The following is an 18430-nucleotide window of genomic DNA, read 5'->3' as shown; positions in this document are numbered from 1 at the left end:
GGACAACAGTACATCTACTTCACCAGTTGGGTTTTACAATAATTGCACAAAAATCTCACCTGTGTCCGGCACAAGTGCAATCTTATCTGGGAGCTTCCATCAACACTCTCAATGCTCTAGCCACTCCCAATATAGCCAGGATTCACAATATCCAGGCCACACTATTACAATTTCAACTCAACCAATCATTACCAGCCAGAGTCTTCATGCAACTGCTGGGAATTATGGCATCCTGCGTTAAACCCGTTTGCACATGCAAAATCACTGTTGGCCATGTACAATTCCAAAATAGCAAGTTGCAGTTTTTTTGCGACTCTCTATTTAAGAATTGCAAATCGCAATTAGGAAGGGGCACTCCCTTCCTAATTTCGTCCGCAATGCTATGTGTGAATGTTTTGAGACCACAATTGCGGTCACAAAACACTTGCAAATGGCCACCCTCTTCAATAGGGTGGTAATGGAGTCGCAATTTCGAAGGGGTCCCCAGGGTACCCCTTCCACTTTGTGACTGTGCCTAAAAATATTTTTTAAGGGCCGGCTGCATTTAAAAAAAAGAAAGGAAAAAAAAAAGCTGCTTTATTAAAAAGCAGTCCCAGACATGGTGGTCTGCTGAGCCCAGCAGGCCACCATCCCTGGTAGGGCTGGCATTCCCAATGGGCTCGCAAATTGCGGGATGCTCATTAATATTAATGAGCCTCGCAATTTGCGACCCCGACCTAGTGTTGGTAGACAGCGGGAACCATCGCTCGCTGCAGTGGTGGAACCCTCAAAACTTAGCAAAAGGGCGGCCTTTCATAGACCCGATTCCACAGTAACCGGCTGGGGTGCCCATCTTCAACATTACAAAGTCCAGGGGCTGCAGTCAGACAAACACAAACGTCTCCACATCAACTACCTGGAACTTCTAGCAGTGTTCATAGCACTCAGCTTTTCTCACCCAACTTGTATGCAAGACTGTCTTAGTTTGCACAGACAACATGACAGCAATGTACTACCTACAGAAATAGGGAGGGACTCACTCTCTCCAGCTGTCGCACCTTCACAAAGCATTTGGGATTGGGCGATTCGCCAGAAAATCTATCTCCTAGCAGAACACCTCCCAGGAGTAGACTATGCTCAGCAGACACAGGTAGCATGTACACGAGTGGGAACTTCATCCCCAAGTTCTCCTTCCCTACGTTCAAAACTGAGGTTTTCCACAGATAGATCTGTTTGCCACAGTGCACAACACAAAAAGCCCAAACTCTGCATCCAGGTTCCCACACCCAGCATCCGAAGACAATGCCCTATGGACGATTTGGTCAGGGATATTTGCTTACGCTTTTCCGCCTCTCCTGCTAATTCCATTACTAGTTCGGAAGCTCAGACAAATGTCCCTCACTGATCTTAATAGCCCCCACTTGTTCTCGTCAACCTTGGTACTCTCATCCTTCGAACTCTCAGTGGTTCCACCTCAAAAGCTACATCTCACACCTTGTCTCCTCACTCAGAGCCATTGAGAATTCAGACATCCAATTCCCAGAGAACTCAACCTAGCCATTTGGCTCCTGAAGTCGTAGAGTTTGGTTATTTACAACTACAACCAGACTATATGAATAATTTCAAGGAAGCTAGTAAGCCAGCACTAGAGCATGTTATGCAGCAAATGGAAACGTTTTGTTGCCTATTGTAACAACAACAATATCAATCATCTTGATGCTTTTGTGCAGAACATCATTTGTTAACTGTTGCATTTACAATAATGTGGATCATTTACACATCCATTTTGTTTACACCTGGGAGTCGTAGCTGCATACTTGCAAAATAGACAACACCTATCTCTCTTCAGAGTACCAGTGATTTAAGCCTTCATGGAAGGATTAAAAAGGGTTATACCGCCAAGTATTCCCCCTGCTCCAGAGTGGAACTTAAAAACATAGTCCTTACAAGGCAAATGGGCCCGCCTTTTGAACCAATGCACAAATGTCCGTTACAATTCCTATCATGGAAAGTTGCTTTCCTCATAACGATAAACTCACTAAGGAGAGTTGATGAACTTCAGGCATTAACTATACAAGAGCCTTTCTTTCAACTTCACAAAGATTGAGGGGTTCTACGTACCAATCCTAAATTTCTCCTTGAAGTAGTTTCTGCTTAGGGGTAATTTGTGTGCGATATCAAATTAAAATAACATAACATTAGCATTTTCATTATTTATTGAACCATCGTAATTATTGTATAGAATTTATGTGCTGCAATGATAATAGAGCAAAAGACACACAATTGATGGACGGAATGCAGAACAAATCAAAACATTGATCCTCAGTCAAGAGATCTGGGTAAATCCATCATTATTTTGCTCACCATGCCACCCCAGTTCAGACATGGCCATATGCAAATCGGTCTTGACCCTGTGCCTTATGAGAACAGTCCAGCCCGAACTGCAATGATAATAGAAGCAGATAAAAGTAATTGGCAAAATAAGCACATTGAACAGAATAAATAGTTCCACCATCTTTTAAAACAATGTACATATGCAAGCATATAAAAACTGTATATAGCGTTTTCCTACTATGCTTTCCTGTGTGTGTGTGTGTCTGTGTGTGTGTCTGTGTGTCTGTCTCCCATTCCCTGTAGGGAAAGTATGTAGCTCCCCGTTGTAGAAGAGTCGGTCAAGAGGGAGCACACTGCATTGAATAGTTTCTTGGTGTGCACTTTTTATTAGTATTACTGGAAATCACAATGATTGATTGTCTCTGTTATATTCTTCTTTCCCACAGGGTCTTCTTCCTTAGTCCCTTAGGTGAGCCTCAGCCGCCGTCGTCTCTCGGACAGAAGAAAAAGACTCAGGTAAGTGTTTTTGCTTTATGGTTTAGTCAAGGGTGGACGTGAGGTATAAATAATAGCTATGCATAAATGTCAAGGGAGGGTGTAGAGGTTGGAGCAACCAAAAGAAAAAGAGTAGCCAATGATTTCTGCTCTTGTCTTTGTTTCCGTCTCACTTATTTCTTTTTCCCTGGTTCCCTTTCACCCCTTAGCCTCCCCTCCTGTCCCTCTCTTACTTAGCCCCTTTCCAAAAGCCCCGTAGATGCATACGTACCTGGAAGAGCCACGTCCCTTCGGGGCCATGGCGTGGTGACTCCGTGTCCTTCAGTGAGGTCTGGTCTTCTGGTTCGGCTTTCCCTCCTCCGCCAGGTTCGGGTGTTCTGCTCGCTGACAAGCTGTGACCTCCCCTGGGCTCCGGTTCTCTCTCTCGTAAAGCTGTTAGTCCTTCTCTGTCTTTCCGGTCTTCCCCGCTGGTTTTTACGCCTCGCGTTCCCATGCCGCGTGTAGCTGGACCAACTACTGACCAACCTGATGCACTCTCCGCCCCCGCCTTCTTCAAGTGTGTATCCTCTGATGTCCGTCCTCAGCTCCGGCTTAAAGGGGCCGCCTGCCGATTCCCCTCTCTCCACTTCTTGATGACAGCAAAGCGGACAACCGGTAAAAGGGGACTGTGAATATCGGAGGGGAGAAATATATGAAGGGATGGCAAGGCACTCCTTATCCTCTATCCCATCGTCTACCACAGGGGCTACCTGACACACCCCACCCCCAGACGCACCCAAAAATAGCTTATCCTAAAAACCCACCTCCCAAAAACAAGACACCAAACAAAAGGAAAATCTTACGAGCTTCAGGTGATGTCCCTAGTGTCTGAATGCTAGTGTTTGTTTAGGTTTACAGGAGTCCAGATGTTACATAGCAAACCTTGTCTATGCATGCCGTGTATTTTTCATTCATTATTGTAGTATTTATGTAATCCACTCATCGCGTGCCAGAAGGTAGATGTGTGTGGCTACAGTTGTTTATATAGCGCCAGACTAGATCTGGTCTATGTCTCCTGCTCCACAGCTTGTACCCGTAAAAGTGCATCCCTTGGAAGCAAATCCACTTGTATACCAGTTTAAGCATATTTATTCTCATAGAATCACTTTCAAAATCCACTGTTCCACAAGTAAATTCAAATTCAGTCTGCCCCAATTCATTTTGGGTGTTCTCCCTTCATCAGGGTATGCATGTGAGGAATCTATCTTGTATGTTGTGTGCGGAAAATAGTGAGGTATCGGGTTCTGTCAGGCCTACATACTCTGCAAAAACCCTCAAACACCATAGACAGAAATTGGCACGAAAACTGAAAATGCAAAGAGGCAAGTTTATTAGGACCCCATGGGGTGGTGGTACATTCCTACAGCACCCTTCGGCAATGCAAGAAGTATCACACCGAACATCAGTGCGCGACCTCTTTTATACAGTTTAGCAGCAATAAAAAGGTAAGTGGTATACATTTGAACGGTTTTAGGTACATATAAGGGCATTTTTGGAACACAGCCAACATGTGGGAGCAGCTTAATACCACTGGTCAGTTAGGGGAACATTCCTAAGGAGTGACCGCTCTCTAGTCCAAAGATCAGATGGACGCATGCGCGAGACTGACCATTGCTAAAAATAGCCTGTTGCTGGGCAGGGTAAAGGTTCATTGGCATGAAGGAAGGACGAAAGGGCACGCTGACCAAGAGGCCGCATGTTCATACAAAATGGAAGCCACCGAATACAAAATGGCCCCCACACGTTTAGTCAAGTTAACAGAAATGTTCGTGTAGCTGAGCTTAACTCTAACTCAGGTACTGCCAAATTACGACAGACGACCCTTTTAGCGTTTAGCTGAAGCTACCTCATAATGGAAGTAATCATTAATATCGATCAGCATAATTTGCTTGACTTCAGCATTACTCATCTGTACATTTTTAGCAATAGCTCATTTGGATGGGATACAGGCTGTAATACATACAGTACATAGAGTAGGACCACATTGAATACATAGGCAACAGAAGAAAAATATCCCAATAATCACACATAGAACACTTAGCAGTTTCCAACCCCAGGTACTAAGCAGAGCCCAAAACCAGCTAGAAAAAGTCCAAGTACCATTGTCAGTGTGAATTTCAGAAGCAATTCTGTGCAACCTAGAGATAGCATCATACACAGATGGTGAATTATCTGGCACATAAACGCAACAACTACTTCCGATGATGCGGCATGCACCCCCACGATCAGCTAACACCACGTCCAGAACCATCCGGTTCTGAAGTGTAACGATTCTTGTAATCTGAAGCTCTTCAGTTATATTCCCTAAAGCAGAAGCAGTTTCATTAGCAACTGCCTCCACAACACGTGTTAGCCGCCTAATTTTCCTGCTGTTTAGAGCGGCGCCCACAAAAGAAAATAACCCTAAATTAAAATCCACATATTGTTGTAGAGAGGTGTCAGTTTGATCAACCCCATCAATGTCCAATGTCCTCTTAACTCTATTTAAAATAAAATCATGATACAATACAAAATCATTATGGTACATAGGTGGGGCAATAAACACAGGGGGTAATACAAAAGATACATAACATGTACCTAACCATCCAAGAGGAAGACGATGATAACCTTTATTACCGCAAATAAAGTAAGTGTTTCGTGAGGCCACAAATGAAATACCATTAGGTGTATCAAAGGCAAGAGTAACATTGCATTCACTTCTCCCCACCGGAATTGTTCCCTTATTCCTAATACAGAGATCTGCTTTCGTATCAATGACAGTAATTACGTGTAAACTAGACATATTTGTAAGTCTCTGATTAGTGAAGATGCGAGGTGTAGACACATTGTCCGGTCGATATTCTTCCCACTCGAATTTAGTTCCTTCTGCTTGTGGATAGCCATCTCGATCGTTATAGCAAACTTTGTTCAATCGAAAAAGTAGTCCACCTTTTGTTGGCCATCTCAAAGTAAAGAGAAGAGTGTACCAAGCATTGCATGACCCATTGTGAGAAAAAGGAAGAGGAATAAGTGGGGTTCCTCCATTCTTCTGATGCCCAGGTAACATCCCACATACCCAACAGTTGGATGTGTTGGTCATATTATGCGTGTGGTGTAATATCTGAATGAAGCTATTATTCAAATAAGTCTGTCTATGTCTTTCTTCGTGATAGGGCAAAGTAAAATGAAAATGTTCAGATGGAATTGGAGTGGTAGGCAGTAAATAGTCCCATGCAGGAAATAGTCTTTCTATAGTCCAAGCTATTACTGCTATTACCACTATAGTCGTAGCAAAAAGAACTGCACCCAAAAATTTTCTATTTCTCAATGTCATAGGTGCCATAGTACAAAGAACAGAAGTCTCAAGAAACCAACTAAAAAATAAAAATATGGTGCTGAGAACCGAGGCTGCCGTTGAGTTTTTCTCCGAGATTCAAGACTGGTGTCGCTACACTGGACAGAACTGATCCCCCCCCCTTGATATTCCCGGCTTCCGTTTCACAAACCTCGGAACGGTTACCAACCAGTCATGAAAAATACAAAAAAAATTATTTCCTTGGCCGTAGATTGTATTTCACTCCACCAGAAATAGCGTGGTCCGGGAAGGCTCCCTCCGACTCGTTGGGCATAACAGCTGGGCTTTTCTCCGCATTCAAGATGTTACTGTAATCGGACAGCACTTCAGGGTTCACCAGATCCGGAGAGACACGTCGTCAGTGCGTTGAATGTATCCACCGCTTCTTATTCGTGACTCGCACAGCCGTTCGCGTTGCCAGCAGCACTTGCTCAGGGCCACGCCACCTCGGCTCCAAACTGCTGGATCTCTCAAACACCCGGATCATGACATGATCGCCAGGACGAAGATTGTGAGCCTCTCCAATGGAATTGTCGGGGAGTGCTTCTCGAACCTGTTGATGAATAGAAAGTAAATCATTTGTTAATCGTGCCAAAGAATCGTTCATCATTATACAAGGCACATCATGTATCAAACGAGGCTTTGGAACTCCCCAGATATTCATAGGCCTTCCAAACACCACCTCATAGGGTGTGAGGCCAGTCCGAGAGTGTGGCACTGATCTAATAGACAATAATGCCAATGGCAAAGCGTCCGGCCATTTCAAAGACGTGGATGCCACGATCTTTGCTAGCTTCAGCTTCAAAGTCGCATTATACCTTTCTACTAGACCTGCTGACTGCGGGTGGAATACAGCATAGAACTTTTGTCTTATTCCCAATCCTTTCAGGACATGCTCCACTATTTTCCCAACGAAATGAGGGCCATTATCATTCCACAAAAATTTACAGACACCATAACGTGGGAAGTACTCTTTCAGTAACACCTTAGCTGTTGTTAACGCTGTATTATCCTTCGTGGGGTAGGCTTCAACCCATTTACTGAAAGCACACACCACCACTAGGACATACTTGAGGTTATTACAGCGCTCCAGCTGGATGTAATCCATTTGCAGTACTTCGAATGGTGCAGTAGGTGGAACGAACCCTCCTTTAGGAGTAGAGGTCCCTTTAGCAGGATTGTACTGTAGGCATATCAGACAGGTCTGTACTATTCTCCTAGCCGTGCTGGTAATCTCAGGATGCTCCCAAACTCATGTAAGCAACTTAGTAATTGCAAGAGCTCCAATATGTGCCAGCCCATGCGTCATTTGAACCATTGCCTGCAAGTAAGCAGCAGGTAATTTCCATCTCTTCATGTCTTTGCTTCTCCAGCAACCCTCATCATCCAACACTCCCTCTATTGCCCATGCTGCAAGCTCCGCTTCAGACGCTGATTTCTGTATGTCTAAAACTTCCTCTCTAGCATCATGCCATCGCTCGGCTTGCGATCTCACCACATACATAGGGGAGTCATTTTGCAACATGGCAGTCTCTCTCGCTATGCGGTCTGCAAAAGCATTTCCTTGCCCTATTTTGTCTGTCACTTTCTTGTGTGCACTACATTTTATTATCGCCACCTTCTTTGGACATAATAGTGCATTCAGGAGGTCGCATACCAACTCTCCGTACATGATGTGTGTTCCGTGTGAGGTCATAAACCCTCGTTCCCTCCAGAGTAGGCCAAAATCGTGTGCTACTACAAAGGCGTAACGACTATCAGTATAGATATTCACACATAGACCAGCGCTTAACTCACATGCTTTCGTTAAGGCTATCAATTCAGCCGCTTGAGCAGATTTTTGTGGTTTTCGTGCTGTTTCTACCACTGTCTTAAGTGTCGTGATCGCATAGGCTGCGGAAGCCGTACCATCTGGCAATCTCACACACGATCCATCAACCCATAGTTCCCCATCTACATCAGGAAGTGGCGTGTCCTGTAAATCGACACGACCCTTTGTTTGTTCGTCAGTCAGAAAAACACAATCATGTTGTTCTTCCTCCTGGGTCTCAGTAACAGGATATGGCAATAAAGTAGCGGGGTTCAAAGTGGCGCACCTCTTCAATGTAATGTGTGGCGCCAACAGTGTTAATTCGTATCCCGTTAAACGGGCACTGGTTAGATGTTGCGTTTTCGTTTGGTTCAGCAAAGCATCTACTGCATGGGGAACTAACACCAACAATTTGTGTGACAAAACTATTCCCTCACTTTGCCGTGTAGCTACTGCTGTTGCTGCAACTGCTCGAAGGCATCCAGGCAGTCCTCGAGCCACAGGATCGAGTACCACTGAAAAATATGCGCAAGGCCTCTGTTTATCTCCGTGTAACTGTACCAAGACTGACAATGCGCACCCATCCTTCTCATATACATATAGTGTAAAGAGCTTTGTGTAATCTGGTGTACCTAACACTGGCGCAGAACAAAGAGCTTGTCTCAATTGTCCAAAAGCATTTTGACATTCGTCCGTCCATTCGAGGGGGAGTGGTGCAGTTTTGGACAGCAACGCTAACAAAGGTTTTACAATGTACGAGAATCCTAGTATCCATTGCCTACAGAAGGACGTCAAACCTATGAAAGCACGAACATCCTTCTGCGTGCAAGGGACTGGTGTATCTAAAATTGCTTGAATTCGGTCTGATGTTAATGCACGTCCCTCCTTAGACAAAAGATGACCAATATATGTCACCTTTGGTCTACAATATTGTAGCTTCTTCTGCGAAACCTTGTGATTGTGTTCCGCAAGGAAAAAGAGCAGGGAGAGGGTACTCTCCTCGCATTGCTCCTGTGTGTCTGCTGCAAGCAGAATGTCATCAACATATTGGATAAGTGCCACCCCAGACTGCAAATCAAATGAATCAAGTTGTCTTTTCAAAGCCTGACTATAAATGCTAGGACTTTCTGTGTAACCTTGAGGAACTCGACAAAATCTATAAGATTTATTATTTAATGTAAAACCGAACAAATATCGGCTATCAGGATGAATGGGGATCGAAAAGAAAGCGTTTTTCAAATCGATCACCGTAAATGTAGTAGCTGTGGGTGGGACCAGAGTAAGTAATGTGGTGATATCGGACACTACTGGATACTGGGGTACAACTATCTTATTAATTTCTCTCAAATTAATAATGAAACGATAAATCTTGGAGTCTGTATCTTTCTTTAGAATCGGCAAAATTGGACTGTTGCAAACATTGTAGGGAACTTCCTCCACCACCCCGGCCGTTATCAAGTCATTCACAATATGTGTCAAAGCCAGTTCGCCTTCTCTAGAGATCTTGTACTGATGAACACGAGGTAAAACCGCTCCCTCCTTCACAGTAATGCGCACAGGAGGAATAATCATTCGACCCACATCAGTATCGGAAGTAGCCCATAACGTGCTTGGAAGGGAAGCTAATGCATCGGACTCTTGCATGAGGCACAATCTCTCAATTTCTGGGTAGTTCTCATTCAAAATAACCCACACCCCTTCAGGGGCACAGCGTATTGTTGCATGAAAATGCTTTAGCATATCAAGTCCCATAATATTATCTGGTGTATTTGAAGATAATAAAAACGGACATGGGGCAGTAAATTTATCAACATGAAATGTAAGGGGTTGAGACAATGGGCTTAGTGAAGGTGTTCCATCGAACCCTATTGCTGTAATCGTTTCGCCAGACAGAGGAGCCCTTGGAACCAAGCGTTTGGACAGAGCACTACGAGTAGCTCCTGTGTCGACCAGAAACTGATCAGTAGAACCCAAAACATGTGCTGATATATATGGACCCCTTTGATCAACTGATACTCCAACCGATTCCACACCCCATCCTACGCAATCCTATGCATGTCTATTATCCTGTGACTCAGTATTTTCTCCTTCAGCTATCTGGTATTGATTCCGCCGATCAAAAGTATTATGTTCAACCTGACCACGACCCCTCTCTTCAAACCTACCACGATCATTCGCTCCACCTCTTGGTCCTGAATAACTATTCCGTGACCTTCCACTTCCTCGACCTCTCTGACTACGCTGTTCACGAAGTACCGGACAATCTGCGAGCCAATGTCCAAACTGCTTACAGTATGCACACTGATCCTCAGATATGTCGGAACGAGGGGGAGACGTAACGTACGATCCTCGTCTACCCCATCATTCCCTCTCGATTGCGTAGCACAAACCTGTGCCAACATCACTTTCGTCTTTAAGTCCTTCACTTTCTTCTCACTACTTTCTTTAGCCTCTAGTTCCTGACGTTCATAATACTGAGCCATAGTTAATAAGGAGGCAGGCGTTGCCGTGGTCCATGAACTTTCACTAGCCTTTAATCGCTTTGCAATTTCCGGTAGGAGATTAGCCACATACTTGTCTACGAATAAGTGCCTGCCCGTGTCCTCTGTTAATGATTGTCCACTGTAATCATGGAATGCTTCCTCAAAACGTGAGAAGAAATCAGAAACCGATTCGTCTGACTTCTGCTTACAAGGCGCTAACACTGTCCAATCTATTTTCTTAGGGGGGACAAGCGTTTTTAATTTATTCAAGATAGCTGTTGGTAATTCTAAAATTAACTGACACGGTTTACATGCAGGTTCCCTATCTAAATCAGCTCTCACTATGTCCTTCCACTCTGCACCTAATATCGTTCGATCGTCAAACTTACGAATCGCCCTCCACATATCAGGAGGCAATATCAGTCCAAAGAAAAGATCAATATCAACTAATGTCATAATACACGAAGAAATAGCACCCTCCACACCTTCATAGAAAGCTGCTGGATTTTTACGGGGGTCAGGCAAAGCATTCTTAAGTGCCATAACATCTGCTCTATTCCATGGCGTATAAACCCAATTATACACAAAATAGCCCTTTGAATCTTTAGACATCTTATCATCATCCGTACCGTCCCCTTTGGGAGGGACATACAAAGGTGCGGCTTCCCTCATAGGCAAAACATTAATCGCAACACTCTTATCTGATCCATAGATAGGGCACACTCAAGAAGTTTCCGTCGATTCAGACGCTGGTGGGTTCGATGCCTTTTTCACCGCTCGCAATCGTGTCGCCTCATCCCGTAACCAAATCAACCGTCGGAAAAATTCCTCCGCATCTGAAAGAGCAAAAACACCTTTACGGAAATTCTCACGACCAACTGATATATCCTTAGGTTCAAACTCAGGAGATTGTTTTCTAAACCGCTCAACAACTTCGCCTGCAAAATGATCTAAAAAATACAATCGTTCCATGTCGGACCACTTACTCATAAAATCATCAACCTCTGAAACAGTTATAGAATTTGCATTAAGTTTACGGGCAATCGAACGCAATTCCGTCATACGCTCGGCATGTAACCTGGTACGTTGTCTGTCCTGATTATCCTCGTCCGATTCCACATCCGGAGCCGTAGGCTGAACATACGGAGGCGGGCAACGATCTAACAATGAAAAATCATCTAATTCATTAGTAAGGACAGGATAGAGAGGACGCCGAAGAGGAAACTGACCATTAACCTGCAAGTTACGTTCTCGACTCTCTTTCTCTTTCTGTTCCTGCAATTCCTTCTCCTGTAGCTGTAAAGCTTTATCCCGAGCAGCCTTTCGCTGCTCTTTGTCCGCCAAGGCTTCTGCACGCTTCATTCGTTCACGCACCGCTTTCTCCCACATACTCACACAATCAAACATATCCTGTCTAGACCTGCGCTGAAACAAACACTGTTCTACATACTGGACTTTTCGCAAGTCGAATGACCCATGTAGTGGCCATTGCAATTTGCGATCAGGTTTAGTGTATTTGTGCCATAACGTGCTAAACATTATGGGAGGAAGGCCAAATTTAATGTACATTTCGCGATTAGGAGTCCCCTCTGGGGGAGCCGGCTGAGATTCATTTAATCGATAAGTGGTACCATTTCCAAAGCAGCACATTCCTCGGAGTGTGCTGAGAACAGGCATGTTCAAAATATCACGAAAAAAACGCGATATTACATAAAATGGCACTTAAGGGTACTTACGCACGATGTGCCGTCAAACAAATTCAAAAGCAGAGAAATATCCCTACATGCCTGCCTATGTGAGGTGCACTCCACATATAATTCAAATCATAGGTCCAAACGTTAGCTAACTCATACAAATTCAAATTCAAATTCAAAAAGCCACAGTAAGTGTCAGTAGACTACCTTACCAAACATAAGCTTACCAAAGATCTTCAAAAGTGTCCAGATTTCCAACTGCCAAGTTCCGTAGCCGAATCAGCCAAAACAGGCACTACACGACAAGCCAAAGGATCAGAATCTTAGTCGAGGACCGGCGCCACCTGGAAGGTCAGATCAGAAGGAAGGGAAAAACACCGTGGGTGCCGAGACTCGGGTCACTCAGTGGCAGCGTACGCGTCCATAGCGAGTTTCCAATCCTTCGTCGTGACCTCTCCTTCGGGCATCCGAGTCGCCGATGAGTCCCTTCGTGGTCGCCAATTGAGGTATCGGGTTCTGTCAGGCCTACATACTCTGCAAAAACCCTCAAACACCATAGACAGAAATTGGCACGAAAACTGAAAATGCAAAGAGACAAGTTTATTAGGACCCCATGGGGTGGTGGTACATTCCTACAGCACCCTTCGGCAATGCAAGAAGTATCACACCGAACATCAGTGCGCGACCTCTTTTATACAGTTTAGCAGCAATAAAAAGGTAAGTGGTATACATTTGAACAGTTTTAGGTACATATAAGGGCATTTTTGGAACACAGCCAACATGTGGGAGGAGCTTAATACCACTGGTCAGTTAGGGGAACATTCCTAAGGAGTGACCGCTCTCTAGTCCAAAGATCAGATGTACGCATGCGCGAGACTGACCATTGCTAAAAATAGCCTGTTGCTGGGCAGGGTAAAGGTTCATTGGCATGAAGGAAGGACGAAAGGGCACGCGGACCACGAGGCCGCATGTTCATACAAAATGGAAGCCACCGAATACAAAATGGCCCCCACACGTTTCGTCAAGTTAACAGAAATGTTCGTGTAGCTGAGCTTAACGCTAACTCAGGTACTGCCAAATTACGACAATAGTGACATAAGAATTAACTTGCATTGCAATCTAATCCTACAGATACATAAATTAATAGTTTACTGCATGTCCTGGTAGAGCCTAACTGCAAGTCTGCGTTTGTGTTATACCAGGGTCTTCACCTTTTCGATAGTGAGAGCTACTTCTGATCGAGGAGAATTATCCTGATCCACTGCCTTTATCACGTGGCTTAGCTAGGGGTAGATGAATGCCAAGCATCTTAATTGCGCCCCTAGAGCACCCAGTCCTGCTGCAGTGAGCACATAGCATTTGTAGCACTGGGTTAGGAAAGGTTTACCTGTAGGGCCCCTAAGCCTTTGTAGCACTGTTAGGTTTACCTGCGGGACCCCAAGCATTTATGGTACTGGTAGGAACGGTGTATCTGTGGGGTCCCCAGGGACCCGTTTGGTTCATTTTATTCTTATTAACGAATCCCATCTGAGAGGTGAGTGTTTCACTGAGGGTTGTGGTCTCTTTGTCATACAATACATGGGATGGCATTGTTCTCTCTGAGTGAGTGTGAAGACAGAAGACTTCTATTATCTGGTGAGTTGCCCTCCTGTTCATTGGCTCCTGTCCAGATCCTGGCCCTGGTTTAACAATTCAAGATTAATGTTCAGTAGTGGCAGTCACAGTATAAGGACTGTGAGCAAGACCTGCTGTATAGTTTTCGCTGTCCTAGGAAATATACCTGCGCTGATTGCAGTGTCCGATTTATAAAAAATTGCACATAGGGTGCCCCTTAGAGGGGTCCCGTAAAATCTACCACTCCTTAGTGTGGTCACCGACTGGCCTGAGCCAGCCTGCTACCACCAGACAGTGTTCTGCCCTCATGGAGAGAGTGCCTGTGCACTTCGAGGTCAATAACAATGCCTTTCCTGGGTGGAGGTGCTCACACCTCCCCCTACTCAGGTGAAGCCATCTGTGGTAAGGATTTTCAAAGGCCTTGCCGCCTTGGTAATGCGACCCCAGCCTCTCCTGTTAGAGGGAGCAAGCGATCTTCCTGTCCTCACCCCCTTTTAGGCGCAAGGATAGGTGGGAAACCTTAGATACAACAGGAGGTGTGCCCCCCGCCCCCTCTATTAACTCCATCCTTCAGGTGCTGGAGGCGAGGTGAAGTACACTTTGTAGTGCCCACCCTCTTGAAGATGATGGGCCTTATCCAATCAGGGCTAGGACTATGTCCCCTTCCCACAGGAGGTGGGCATGATAGAGGGTATAGACACCCCAGGAAAGGGGCCCATTAGCCTCTACCTGTCACTCCCTTGTAACACCCTTAAATCAAGATTTTAGGTGTCATCCCCAGACCATGAATTTCAGTTCTTGGCGACCTAAGGGCACTGCAGCCTTCTCTGCTGCTGAGGATCTGTAGAGAACTATTGTCTTGGTCCCAGTCCTACTGGCCGGTCTGCATCCCTGGATGATCCAGAACCAAAAGTCAAGTCGTCTTGCAGCCCAGCGACCTCCAGAACCTTGGGAGGACTACCTGCCTTCGATAAAGGGCAATCTAGTTTTATGTGGTCTGATTTGGCCAGGGAGTGTCAGGACAAGACAAGCTATGTTACTCACTCTATATTTGCAAACTTTGTGTTTTTGGTCTAATCACTCTCACTAATGTGCACTGTATTTCGTAAGCGTCTTATCCTTCCACAGGATGAGTCAGTCTTGTCTTGGTCTCTTTCCTGTTTCCCGGCACTTAAATGGCACACCGAACACTCGAGGGAGCAGTGACCCACCAGCAGGCTTTTGTGGAGCACTTTGGTCCTGGTTGTAGGGCTGCATTCAGTAGGGCACCCACTCTGTCTTTTCTTTGCAGTTGCCTGAAGATCGGTACAAAAGGGGGTGGTGATGGACGGAGCATCTGAACCAATCAAACACTCACACCCAGTCAACAGATCTGGGTTGAATCCATCACCGTTCTTTAGCCCACTCTGCCACCCCAGTTCAGACATTGCCATATGCAAATCAGTCTGACCCTGTGCCTCATGGGAACAGTCCAGCCCGAACTGCCAAGCCATACTTTCCCTGGACCGGAATCAAGCCTCCTAGGACCAGTTTCTGGCATTCCAGCCGTCTTCAGCCAGGCTTGCTTGAATCCAGTAGCAAAGTGAGCAAGGGACTCAACGTCTGAGCATACCCTGCCGACTTATGGTGACAAAGCGGTACAAAAGGGGTGGTGATGGACGGAGCATCTTAACCAATCAAACACTCTCACCCAGTCAAAAGATCTGGGTTTAATCCATCACCGTTCTTTAGCCCACTCTGCCACCCCAGTTCAGACATGGCCATATGCAAATCAGTCTGACCCTGTGCCTCATGGGAACAGGCCAGCCCGAAATGCCAAGCCATGCCTTCCCTGGACCGGAAACAAGCTTCCGAGGACCGGTTTCTGGCATTTCAGCCGTCTTCAGCCCGGCTTGCTTGAATCCAGTGACAAAGTGAGCAAGGGACTCACGTCTGAGCATACCCTGCCAACTTATGGCGAACAAAGTGGTACAAAAGGGGTTTGTGATGGACAGAGCATCTCAACCAATCAAACACTCACACCCAGTCAACATATCTGGCGTGAATCCATCACCGTTCTTTAGCCCACTCTGCCACCCCAGTTCAGACATGGCCATATGCAAATCAGTCTGACCCTGTGCCTCATGGGAACAGTCCAGCCCGAACTGCCAAGCCATGCCTTCCCTGGAATGGAATCAAGCTTCCTAGGACCGTTTTCTGGCATTCCAGCCGTCTTCAGCCAGGCTTGCTTGAATCCAGTGGCAAAGTGAGCAACGGACTCAACGTCTGAAGATCAGCAGTCCCAAGATAGCAGTCACACCTGGCCTGTCTGTAAGTGCAGCCCCTCTGGAGGCCCGACTGTCAGCAATTGAGCCCACACTGTGGCCGGCTGGACCACAGGCGTAAGCTCAGACAGGGTGTTCGACACTGGAGTAGTTATTGTCCCTCATGGGCCTCTGACACAGAGTAGTCAGAAATTCAGCAGCTAAAAGCCCGACTCAGGCTCTCCAGGAAGTCAGTAGATTCAGACTCTGTTGTGTTCAGGATTTGGCAAATGCAACCTTGAACGGGCCGGTTGGCAGCAAACAGTCGTCCAACTGGGCCTCTACAATCACGTTGTCGTAGAGTATTATTTTCTGCCTTGAACTGTTGCGAGAGTCTTGTGGGGGGGTGTCCCTCAGACTAGCTGGTCCTGCTGGATGGCTTTCCGGCCCGCCCTACAGATAACGAGGAGGTGTTGCACCTTGCTTCTTCCAGGACAGCCTTGTCCTCCTGCTGGATAGTCAAACTCCCTTCCCTTTCTTACCAGGCAGGAAAGCTTCTAGGCAGACTTCTAGGCTCTGCAGGACAGGTACACAGCTTCTCCATTAAGTAATTCAGCCTGCAGGTGATGTCCCTTCAACTTAGATAAACTGTCAGGCTGACACCATCCCTGGTGGCACAGCAGGCACCTGAGTACTTTGTAGAGCACATTATTCCTTCGTAACAGAGGACTTTGAACTAGGGTATAAAAAGGGATATATGGTCCCACTTGCATACACAACTGGCAGGCAGGAGATGCAGTTTACTCTGTCGCACTCTCACATTGCATTTAAGCTACGCACACCGATACCCTAAACACGCACTTGATGTTAGCGCAAAGTCTGTGCACAGGCATAGAAATGGAGCATTACATGTGTGTGTCAGTAGGACGCCACTCCACTGACCATGATGCAAAGATCACATCATGCTATTGATCCTTACAACAGGGTGCATTGCCACCACCGCTCTGTCTGGTAACAGGTCACAGGACCGGTCCAAGACCTCTCATAGTCCCTTGTTAGAAGTTGCATAGTACTGATATGGCAGAAAAATATCATGTAATTGTTTTTTTTTACTTTGTGGTAGATTTACCCCAGTAACGTGCAGTCACAAGTTTGACCCCATTGACTGGGGAGTTGCCACGTGGAACAGATTCTTCTGCCTGTCAAACCACATGCCATTCACTATTTCATTTTTTTATTTTTTTCCCTTTAGATAATTTATTGATAAAAAGCGGCAACACATTGATACCTTGCTGCTTCCATTGCTCAGCATTCAAACTCTACATCAGCTTGAACTTGAATTGCAGTTTCTCCGAGAGCATTGTTTTTTTTGGTTTTTTTGAAGACCTTTATTGCATAGATGGTAAATATCTTACATGTTACATTCAGCGGCTCTCAGGGGCCAGCCGGGCAGAAAACAATCGGGTAAACCTATGACTAGATGACACAGCCATTTAGCCGACAACCCGGGGGTCCGGCGGCGAGTCTCATGTGGGTGTATATGCAGCCATCCGATGTGCAGGTATTTTAGCATTAGATCTTGTATTTTTGTCTTACATTGTAGAGATTTGCTTTGCAGCGATCACCCAGCATTAGTGCCATGATAGGTATCCCCCAATTCCCCGCAAATAGCCGAATAGTCAGTCGTAGGCAACCAATAGCGGGGGGGGGGTCTGCAACAGATGGTTTACCAGATCCGTGACCGTAATGCTGACTATGAAACGACTAGGTGTACAATAGTATAGCTCACTGAGGCATAGTGGTAGGTGGTTATGTGCGGCAGGGTGAGTCTGCAGCCGTTTCAGGCAGGCCTCAAGTGTCTGGTAGTATGGTGTCTGTGTGGTCTCCCAGCGTTGGTATTGGGAGGTCGCAAGAGACGCAGCGATATCTGATAGGCTGTGCAGAGGGTCTCTTGTTAACATGGGTGAGGGTGTGTGCAGAGTCGTATCTCTCTCAATGTGTAAGTGTCACCGTGGCTCCGCATGGTATGTGTAGCTCAAGATCAATAAGGTATCGCTTCTTGTTAGTGATATGCTGCATCTAACGTCTTCCTTTGTGTGAAGAAATGGGTCCGGTCAGGGAACACGACCAGTTAACAAACCATTCCCTATGCCTACATCTTGGCAGGGAAAATCTGGGGGGCAGGGCCAGTAAGGAAGGGGTAGGGGGGGATTTCGTCACAGGACCTCATATGCGGTGGCGGTTGTGGGGCAGGGCCTAGCAGGGCTTCTCGCCACGTGAAGTGCGCAGGTCAGTCGAGGCAAAGGCTGTGGCTGGTGTGTGGCGCTGTGTGGGCGTCCGGTGCAGTGCGTAGTATAGTAAGTGCCTATAGTCTTTAGTGTATATCTCAAAGTCCAGAGAGGCGG

General features: G+C 46.0%; 1 long non-coding RNA gene across 1 annotated transcript in view; it reads left to right on the top strand.

Moving 5' to 3' along the window:
• Window positions 1-18430, top strand: part of LOC144807609 (uncharacterized) — a 46825-nt gene that overhangs the window by 21345 nt on the left and 7050 nt on the right. The window contains exon 4 of the long non-coding RNA XR_013606357.1: window positions 2760-2829. This is a non-coding gene — a long non-coding RNA (uncharacterized LOC144807609). The remainder of the gene's footprint in view (window positions 1-2759; window positions 2830-18430) is intronic.

The sequence above is a fragment of the Lissotriton helveticus genome, unplaced genomic scaffold (assembly GCF_964261635.1).
Source record: "Lissotriton helveticus unplaced genomic scaffold, aLisHel1.1 SCAFFOLD_404, whole genome shotgun sequence".
NCBI lineage: Eukaryota > Metazoa > Chordata > Amphibia > Caudata > Salamandridae > Lissotriton > Lissotriton helveticus.
The sequence above is the reverse complement of the archived record's forward strand: the minus strand, read 5'-3'. Positions and strand labels throughout refer to the sequence as shown.